The sequence below is a fragment of the Dermacentor silvarum genome, chromosome 4, assembly GCF_013339745.2.
Source record: "Dermacentor silvarum isolate Dsil-2018 chromosome 4, BIME_Dsil_1.4, whole genome shotgun sequence".
NCBI classification, from domain to species: Eukaryota; Metazoa; Arthropoda; class Arachnida; order Ixodida; family Ixodidae; genus Dermacentor; species Dermacentor silvarum.
In genome coordinates, this window is record NC_051157.2 from 193,180,284 (window position 1) to 193,189,611 (window position 9,328).

Sequence of the window (9,328 nt, forward strand, 5' to 3'; positions counted from 1 at the left end):
ACGGCCTGAATCAATGAAAGCATAGACTGGTTGGCAGTCGATACATCGGGCACGAGAGGGACTGGTGACATTGCGTCTATTTCCGGACGAACGATCCGTGTCAAAGTGTTCGAAACCAGCGATTGTAACGGAGGTAGTGGTTCCTCACATGTTGACAATGCGGCAGTATTGGGGAGCCTGGAGAATTGCTGGGCGATACGGCGGGATTTAGCTTGTTCGAATCGCCGACACTCTGTCACAATAGCATCCACGGTGGCGCAGTTGCTGAATACTAAGAGGTTGAATGCGTCATCGGCGATTCCTTTGAATATGTGTCCGATCTTGTCCGCTTCTGACATGTTACCGTCAACTTTACGGCAAAGTGCTAGAATATCCTGAATATACGAAATGTATGATTCAGTAGATGACTGCGCACGGGAGCCAAGTTCTTTTTTAGAGGCTAGTTGACGACCCAAGGGCTTGCCGAACAAGTAATTCAGTTTTTCTTTGCAAACGTCGCAGCTGGTCAGATCGTGTTCATGCGTCTCGTACCAGACGCGCACGGTTCCTTTAAGATAAAATATCACATTCGCCAGCATAAGCGTATCGTCCCTCTGTAGTGTTTGCTGACACGCTCATACCGTGAAATCCAGTCCTCGACGTCCACGTTATCTGTGCCAGAGAAGATGCCCGGATCTTGCGGAAGCGATAAGATGACAGATGGCGGGGACGGCTGCTGCACGGTAGGTTCCGGCGCGGCGCGTGCTTCAGTGGCCATCACCGAGGGAACAACGCGGCGACCACTTCGGAGTTCCGTGCTTGGGTGATGGGGATGATCAGGCAGGGTACCCAGCACCTCCACCAGAAAATGTTGCGCAAAAACGTATATTTACAAATATTTACAAAATAGGGGAGTAGCACTGGCGTAGCAGCAACCAGCCAAGACGGCGAGGAGCAACCTCTACCTCCTCTTCTTCAGTGCCGGCCTAATGGTAACCTCTGCTTCGGTGCCGGTCTTCTTCTTCTGTCTCGCGTCAATATAGCTCTAATGTAGCTCTTGATATAGCTCTTGATAATATAGCTCTAAAAACACGCGCTCGAACATCGATGTGCTTTAACCAATACTGCCTTGCTGCACTGGGTTAACGTGTTGGCTTGAGGTCAAGGATGAGCACATTTAACTTTCGAATGGGTGCTGATCGTAGTGGGGTATAGTGAAGTGATCCAGCGCGCCCGGCGCTCCGCTGCGTGAGACCTTGAATGAAAACGGTAGAATCTAATGTAAGGATTCAGGCCTTCTTGCTCGTGGCAGCCCATGACGCAGCAGTAACGATGGTAACGTTTTTTTCGAGGCTGAGCTAGGTCTCTTCGGCTCGGCGTCGCCGATTCCTTCTGCTTCCAGCCTTACGTCCCACGCCACACGGAGAGTCCGTATTCGTGAAACTAGGCTACGACCAGCTCGCAGCGTGGTCGGCGTGGTCTGTGAGAAGTGACGAGCCATTTCGCACTCGCAACAGGGCCGAAAAAAGTGCGAATCAAAGAAAAACTCGGGCTAGAAACATGCTTTGCCACAACCAGGGCTCAATGCTACCCAAGCTGGTGCTACCCAGATAACTTTTCTCGCCGCCATCAGGTGCTGCTACTATACCTCAAACTCCAGCGTAAGAGGTCCATAAGGATAGAATTGTGGTAGGCGCATTGCTTCTAAATGTACCGTACTTGTAATCAGCCAAGCCATTTTAAAAACGCTGCTTTATTGTCAAATTCAAGGCTCTGACTTACTAATGTTTGAACGTGGACTGGTTGGTTCTTCGGCATATTTTCACAAAAAACAGCGCGTAGACGAAAAAGCGCTCTATTTTCGGAAAAACACGTAATTCCATTGACATTCCATTCTGGGGAAAATGCACTTAATTCCATTCCATTCCAAGCGGTGTCGCCATTCCATGCCCATGGCAGGGTCGAGAATATGTGCAATGGATCTGGAGTCATTTCAATTCCGGAGTGGTAACTCCGAAATACTACCACATGCCCCGGAGCACCACGTACCCATTGAATCTCCATAGCGCTCTGTGTTTCATTATGGCCGCATTTATCTTCGCTTTTGCTATTATTGTTTCACAGCGTAAGCTATTATGGGCTCATGTCAATAGCCGTTTCGGCTCGCGAGTGTTCGCCGCCGCCGATGACCGTAACCACTATCGCTGGAAATGCGAAATCAAGTACCCGGTCCCCGGCGGGATCAAACCCAGACCCGCTGTGCGGGAGTAGGATACTTTACCACTGAGCCACGCAAGCACTTGCTATCAGGCAACGAAAAAATGCCCTATAACTGCTCCCTAGGTAGGCGCGTAAGCGCAGACGACGAGATGGGAGCCTCCACCAGTATGGTGGCGCCATCCAGATAAGGCGCCTGCAAACGCATCGTGCCCGACATGTAAGTTGCATATAGCAGTTGCATGCTGCATGTAACTGTACCTGGTATCCTGGATACCTCTTCGGTACACATTATGGCCTCTCCTCGCAAGGTACGAACCGCTGCTGAGAAGCGAATTGTAGAGCTAAGTGCGCGGCTACAACCAGGCATCATCCAGCTCTGCATACTGCTGTGCAGAAAGCATTACAAGCCGCAGCTCGCCATCGATGCCGGGCGGACAGTCGAGATCGTTCTCGTCAAATCGAGGCGAAGAGACTTATCCGCGAAGACCCTGTTGTGCCTGGCGCCGAAATTGAAGCTACTCTTGAGCCCTTCCAACAGCTTACGCTATGACTGTGCTGCGTGTACCGTGCAGGCCTGTGATTTTTTTCCTATGTCTGCGGATATCTATCGCCTTCGTTTATCCATACACCAAGGCATTTGTATTCTTTTACCCGTGGTATTTGCTGGCCCTGTATCAACACTGTCTGTTCACTGTTTTCATTGATTACCATCAAACCTGATTTTTAACACTGTATTTTAATCCTAAATTCGCACATTATTGTCCGCAGATATCAGCCTGACGTTTTATATCCCTTTGCTTGTGATATTGCAAGTGATTCCAACTTGCACGCGCATGTTCTAATCAGCTAGCGCAAGACAGGGGTAATTGGAGATCGCAGGGAGAGGCCTCAATCGTGCAGTGGATATAAATATAGGCTGATGATGATGATGAAAGCAAACTGGGAAACTGCTGCTCAACTATTGTGCGGGCTTGCTTCTTTGACAAGTTAAACCCGATATTGATTCCTTCTAGCGCCCTTTTAATCCTTACCATGTACATCATAAACAGTAGCGGGGAGAAAGGGCACACTCGTCTCAGTCCCTTGTTGATATCAACACTATCCTCGCTCCTCATCCCTTCCCATTCAACGGAAACAGTATTTTCTCGGTAAATCTCCCTCAATTGCTGTGTACAGTCGTTGCCTATACCTCCCCTTTCCAGAGTATCCCAGAAAATTTTGCGATCAACGTTGTCATACGCTCCGGTAATTCCTAAAAAAGCCACATATAGCAGTCGCTTTTCTACCCTGCATATTAGTACACTGAGTAAGAACAAATAAGTTATCATCGAGCCGCCTACCGATTCCGAAACCATTCTGAAGTTCTCCCAATATGCCATTATTCTCTGCCCATGCTTACAGCTTCGATTTAATCGCCTGCATTGCTAACCTGTATATTACCGATGTAATGGTCAATGGTCTACATGAGTGAATTTCATCTTTTTCCCTGTTACCTTTATAAATTAAATTCATTGTACTTGTCGCCAACTGTCTGGTATTCGCCTATCTTGTAAGCATTCATCTACTGCTTCAAACAGAGCTTCCTTAGTTATTGGTCCTAGCTCATTAATCAGGCTAACGAGAACCTCGTCTAAACCTGTGGCTGTGCATTTAGAAATTTTCTCTTCAGCTTTCTTCCAGTTGAAGTTACTCAGCACAAGCTCCTGTTCCGTCTGGTTCTCGTTCACTTTCTTTTTTTTTTCGTCAGAAACCACCTCGGCATTGCCCTGAAATGATTCGGCTGTTATTTTTCGAACGTAATTTAATGCCGCGTCCCCTTCCAGTTTGCTTGCGACGTGGAGAAAGTGAGCACCCGCGCGGGCATCATCTTCAAACTGATCTACGATGTGGACAAAGTACGCCACGCCGAGTGCCGGTAGGTTCGTATGCGCTGTGCTTTCGACGTTTACTTCGCGTTGAAACGAGATACAACACGAAGGTCAATTCGCTCGCTGCTGGTGCCGCGCTTCCAAACTCCAGCGTTTTGACTACGAGATTCCGCTGTCATCGAGCTAGATGTGTTCATGTTTAACGGTGCGTGCGTGACACGGTGCTTGGTAATTTAGTTACCAAGTGAATATTCACAATCATATACCGGCCGACAAAATTAATATCCTTACTTGGTATAATTGTCTACTAATTTGCAATCGCAATCAGGCGAAACTGCGACATTTTTTATACATTCATTTCTTTAAGGCGATTCGTCTTCTTAAGTGACAGACGGATGGACGGGTTTTCTCGTTGGGTAAGCACAGAACTGCTTACGCATTCAGAAGTTTCATTAAGCGACACCCACATATTCGTGTACTGGTTGATTCCCACAAGCCGCTACAAGATCACGCTAGTGTATGTCCGAAAAATCAATCGGCGACTGTAAATGTGTTCATAGAAAGTCGCAAGTGGTCGCACTTATTTGCATACCTGTCTGAGCACAGCTAGAGGCTTCAGTGAGTGACCATAAGCCTGCCTCGTGTAAGGCCCGCATCCCGTAAAAATTCTAAAAGAAAGTACGGGCCTTGCAAGAGTGAATACGGTACTTGGAACACGTCCCAATAGTTCAAGCACAACGCTAAAGCTGTCAATGTTTCGTCCTTCGAGCGAACTTTACAGATTTTGACAGACAACATAATCAGAATAAAGGGCTTCTTAACCGATGCGGAGAATTGACTCTGCTTGTATAATGCGTAACCATTCTTTTGAGAATACCCCTGCTCAATTTGTCACGCTAAACGTGTAATGCCTTGTATGTGCACAAAAATGCGCAATTTGCGAAGTTATGACATTTAAAAGTTATAATTGCGGAAATGTAACCGATTGATAGCTTTATAAGCGATAATACTCAATTGAAACCCATAAAAGTAAATTTGAACACAGAGAATACCTATGTGATCAGATTTATGCATAGCCATGGGGATACATAGGGCTCCATCGAAAAAATGCAGGAAATGCAACTTGAAATTTATGGGCGGGCGAACTTAAATTTGTGCGTGGGCCAACTGAAATTTAGTAGTGCGCCAACTGAAATTTGGGTGTGGACCAACTTTAAATTATAGGGGGGAGGCCAACTTAAATTTGGGGGGTTGGCCAAGTGTCATCGAGATACAGCACGAATAGGGTGGTGGGCCAATTTAATTTAGGTGTGGACCAGATGAAATTTGGGGTTGGGCAAACTTGAAATTTGGGGTTGGGCGAACTGAAATTTGGGGTATGCTTCGCATACTTTGGAAACTCCAAGGGAGTGTCTGCACACTTTTTCTCAGGAACAGATGAAGCCGCACTTCCATCGTCAGAATGCTGCGAGCCTAGCGGAAGCCAGGTATCCTCGGAGGCAAAACTGAAAGTTCACTACAAGCACCCGGAAATGCCCAGGGAGACAGCGAGACATCAGTGCTCCTATTGCTCGTACTCCAGCAAGGAGAGGTCAGGTTTTAACTTGTTTATATGTGTTACTAATGTGCGTTTGCTAGGTGAATGGCGTCTAACTTCCAGATTGCAGTTTGCAAGCTCTTACCTATACGCCATTCTTTGACGGCCTCAGTGGTCAAGAGCTCAAGACAGGGCCCAGTCCACCTGTCCGTTTTTAGAGCGTAGTTCGTGGGCGTCGTTACTGCGGCGAATGTGGTATCGTGCCTCGCACGGCGAGGCATCCAGACGAAAGACCTACGCGGTGAGGCCTAACGGCGGGGGCACTGAGCTCCACAGAGAAAAGAGACGACTTCTTCCTTTGGGGACCAGACGACGACTCAGTTTATTCGGAGAGCGGGAAGGGATCAGGCGGGAACGCTGCTTACAATATTAGTAGCGGCTGCGCTCCACTAGTCAGGATCAATTTGAAACCGAAACAAGGCACAATACAACATCACCTCTCCCTTTGGAAAAAAAAAAAACTGAGAATATCTTCCCTCGCCAATGAAGCATAAGTGGCGCGGGACACCAAAGTTTACAGAATGAAAATAGAAAATTATGTAGTTATACAATATCTGAATGCGTAAACATTGCAAAGGACAATTTATTTATTTATTTATTCCTCACAGGCCTCGAGGAGCATTGGGTGAGGGGGGCACACCAATAGAAGTACAGTGCAAAAAAAAAACCCAGTAACGGTACAAGAGACGCGGTACAAGGCAAACCACAGAAAATAAACACAAAGTTGATTCAAAAAGGCGAAAAAAATACTCTTAACATGGAGATTACAAAACAAAGCAAACGCGAAAAAGGCAAGAACGGATAACCAAGTACAAGTGGGACAGTAATACAAAATAAAACAACATTCAAAGCAGCTGAAAAAAGTAGTACAGCAGAAAGCTGCAATTAAGGCAATACTAAAGCGATAAATGCTGGCAGAGGTGTTTTTTGAACTCACCAGGGTGAGAAAAAGAGATTACGTTGTCAGGAAGATCATTCCAGAGCTTAATTGCTTTAGGTAATGCAGATGAATTGAAAGATTGAGTTTTACCATATATGCGGTTAAAGCAGAGATGATTATGTAAGCGCCGTGAAGATCGAGGAGACGATTCCAGAGGCAAAAATGAAGTGCGGGTGTGAACATATTTATGAAATAAACACAGAAGTGAAATAGAACGACGATTTTCGAGTATGTGTATATCATTAAGGTTCTTTAGCTGGGAGACACTTGCGAGGGGACTATAATTGTTAGAAATGAACCGGGCAGCTCTGTTTTGAATGGACTCAAGCATTTCAATTAGGTATTTTTGATGGGGAGACCAAATAGATGAGGCGAATTCCAACTGTGGACGAATAAATGTTAGATATGCTAGTTTTCGAACGGAGCTAGGCGAGTTTCGCAGGTTTCTGCGTATGAAACCCAATGTTTTCGATGCTTTGCTGCAGATGGTTGAAATGTGACAAGACCATGAAAGATTTGGTGTGAACTGGATTCCGAGATATTTGTACGACGTAGCTTTGGACAGGAAGGTGTTATTGATAGAGTATTGGAAATTAGAAATATCATGCTTGCGGCTAAAAGTCATATATTTACATTTAGTAGGGCTTAGAATCATGTGCCAGTTTTTGCACCACTCAACAATAGTGTTAAGGTCATCTTGAAGGGAAAGGTGGTCAGTATCTGACGTGATCTTATGGTAAACAACACAGTCGTCTGCGAAAAGACGTAAACGGGAGGAAATGTTATTGGGAAGGTCGTTAATATAAATTAGAAAAAGTAAGGGTCCAAGCACACTTCCCTGTGGTACACCAGAAGTCACGTCAGATAGTAGAGATGAAAGCCCGTTGACAACTGTGAATTGTTGATGGAATGAGAGAAAGTTACGAAGCCAAGATATTGTGAGAGAATCAAGACAAAGGGTAGATAATTTAGTAAAACGTCGGCCATGAGCAACTCTGTCAAATGCTTTTGAGAAATCTAAAAAAATACAATCTGTTTGCTCGTTTTCATCCATGTTAAAATGCAGATCAGTAGTAAATTCAAATAACTGGGTATCACACGAGTAGCCTTTCCTAAAGCCATGCTGATTTGAAAAGAAAAAGTTATTTCGTTCCAGATGGTTGTAAATGTGAGAAGCGATAATATGTTCAAGTAGTTTACAGCATATGCACGTTAAAGAAATGGGACGATAGTTATCAGGCGAGTTTTTGTTTCCCGTTTTGAAGACAGGAATGACCTTTGCTATTTTCCACTCGGAAGGCAGCTTTCCGGATGACAATGATTGCTCAAAGATATGACACAAAATCTGGCTGGAAACTGAAATGGTGTTTTTAAGAATTTTCGAATTTATGTTGTCCACTCCGGCAGATGAGGATAACTTAAGGTTGTTAATTAGAGATGCAATACCCTCGGGACTAATCCTGATGGGCTCCATAAATGGGTAGTCGCAATCAGGAACAACTGGCATACTGGAATGATCTTCCTTTGTAAACACTGATGCAAAAAAGTTGTTGAGCGCAGTTGGACATTCAGTGTCGGTTAATGGTAAGCCCTCAGTATTGTGTAGTGATATGGGGTCTTGTTTATTTTCGGGAGATATAATTTGCCAAAACTTTCTTGGATTAGTTTGCAATAGCGATGGAAGATCATGATTAAAATATTTGTTTTTGGCAGTGGTAATAGCAGAACAGTATGTTTTGAGACACTGTTTATATTTATCCAACACAGGCAGAGAGGAAGTAGATTTAGCTTTTCTGTACAGGCGCTTCTTTTTATTCCGTAATCGTTGTAGGGCCTTGTTGACCCATGGATTAGTTTTATCATTACATATTGTAATGAGAGGAACGTACTTCTGTATCAGCGCTGACAGTTTGTGTTTGAAGAGCAACCAGTTTTCTTCAGTAGATCGGTGGTTTCTTAGTGGGAAAAATACCTCATTGAAAAATGTGGTAAGTTCAGAGTTAATTTTACCATAATTTGCCTTACTGTAGTCTCTAATCTTTTTAGTTGATTTACCTGCAAACAAACAGGGAACCAGAATATCAAACTGCAACAACTTGTGATCGCTAAATCCGTCAAGATACATAACTTGCCCTATGGTTTCGGGAGCAGTGGTTAGAACTAAATCTAGTATGTTAGAACCACGGGTATTCTGGCTAATCACTTGAAAGAGGTAGAAATCTAGAGTTCGGTTGATGAATTCGGTTGCAGCATGACTAGGTGAAGACAAATTAGCCCAATCTATTTGGGGAAAATTGAAATCACCAAACAAGTAGATGTCACTGGGCGAACAATAGTCAACAGCAGCAGAAATGCTAGATCGGAGATTATGAATGAAAGAAATCCCACAGTCAGGTGGGCGGTAACACACTCCAATAAGTAAATTTGAAGAACTAGTTTTGCAGGTAGCCCATACCATTTCGAGATTGGAGTTGGAGGTGATAGCGATGGATGGTAGCGTTCTTTTAATAGCAAGAAGCACCCCGCCCCCTCTCTCATCTGTCCGGTCATGTCTGTAGATATTGTACGCATCGGCGTCAGGAAAAATTTCACTGTCTTTGATACCGGCGTGCAACCAAGTTTCAGTTAAAGCTATTATATCAGATTCACTATCTTGAAAGAAAGAACAAAGTTGATCGCGTTTAGGCATCACGCTTCGGATATTAGAAAATGAAAAGGATAGTG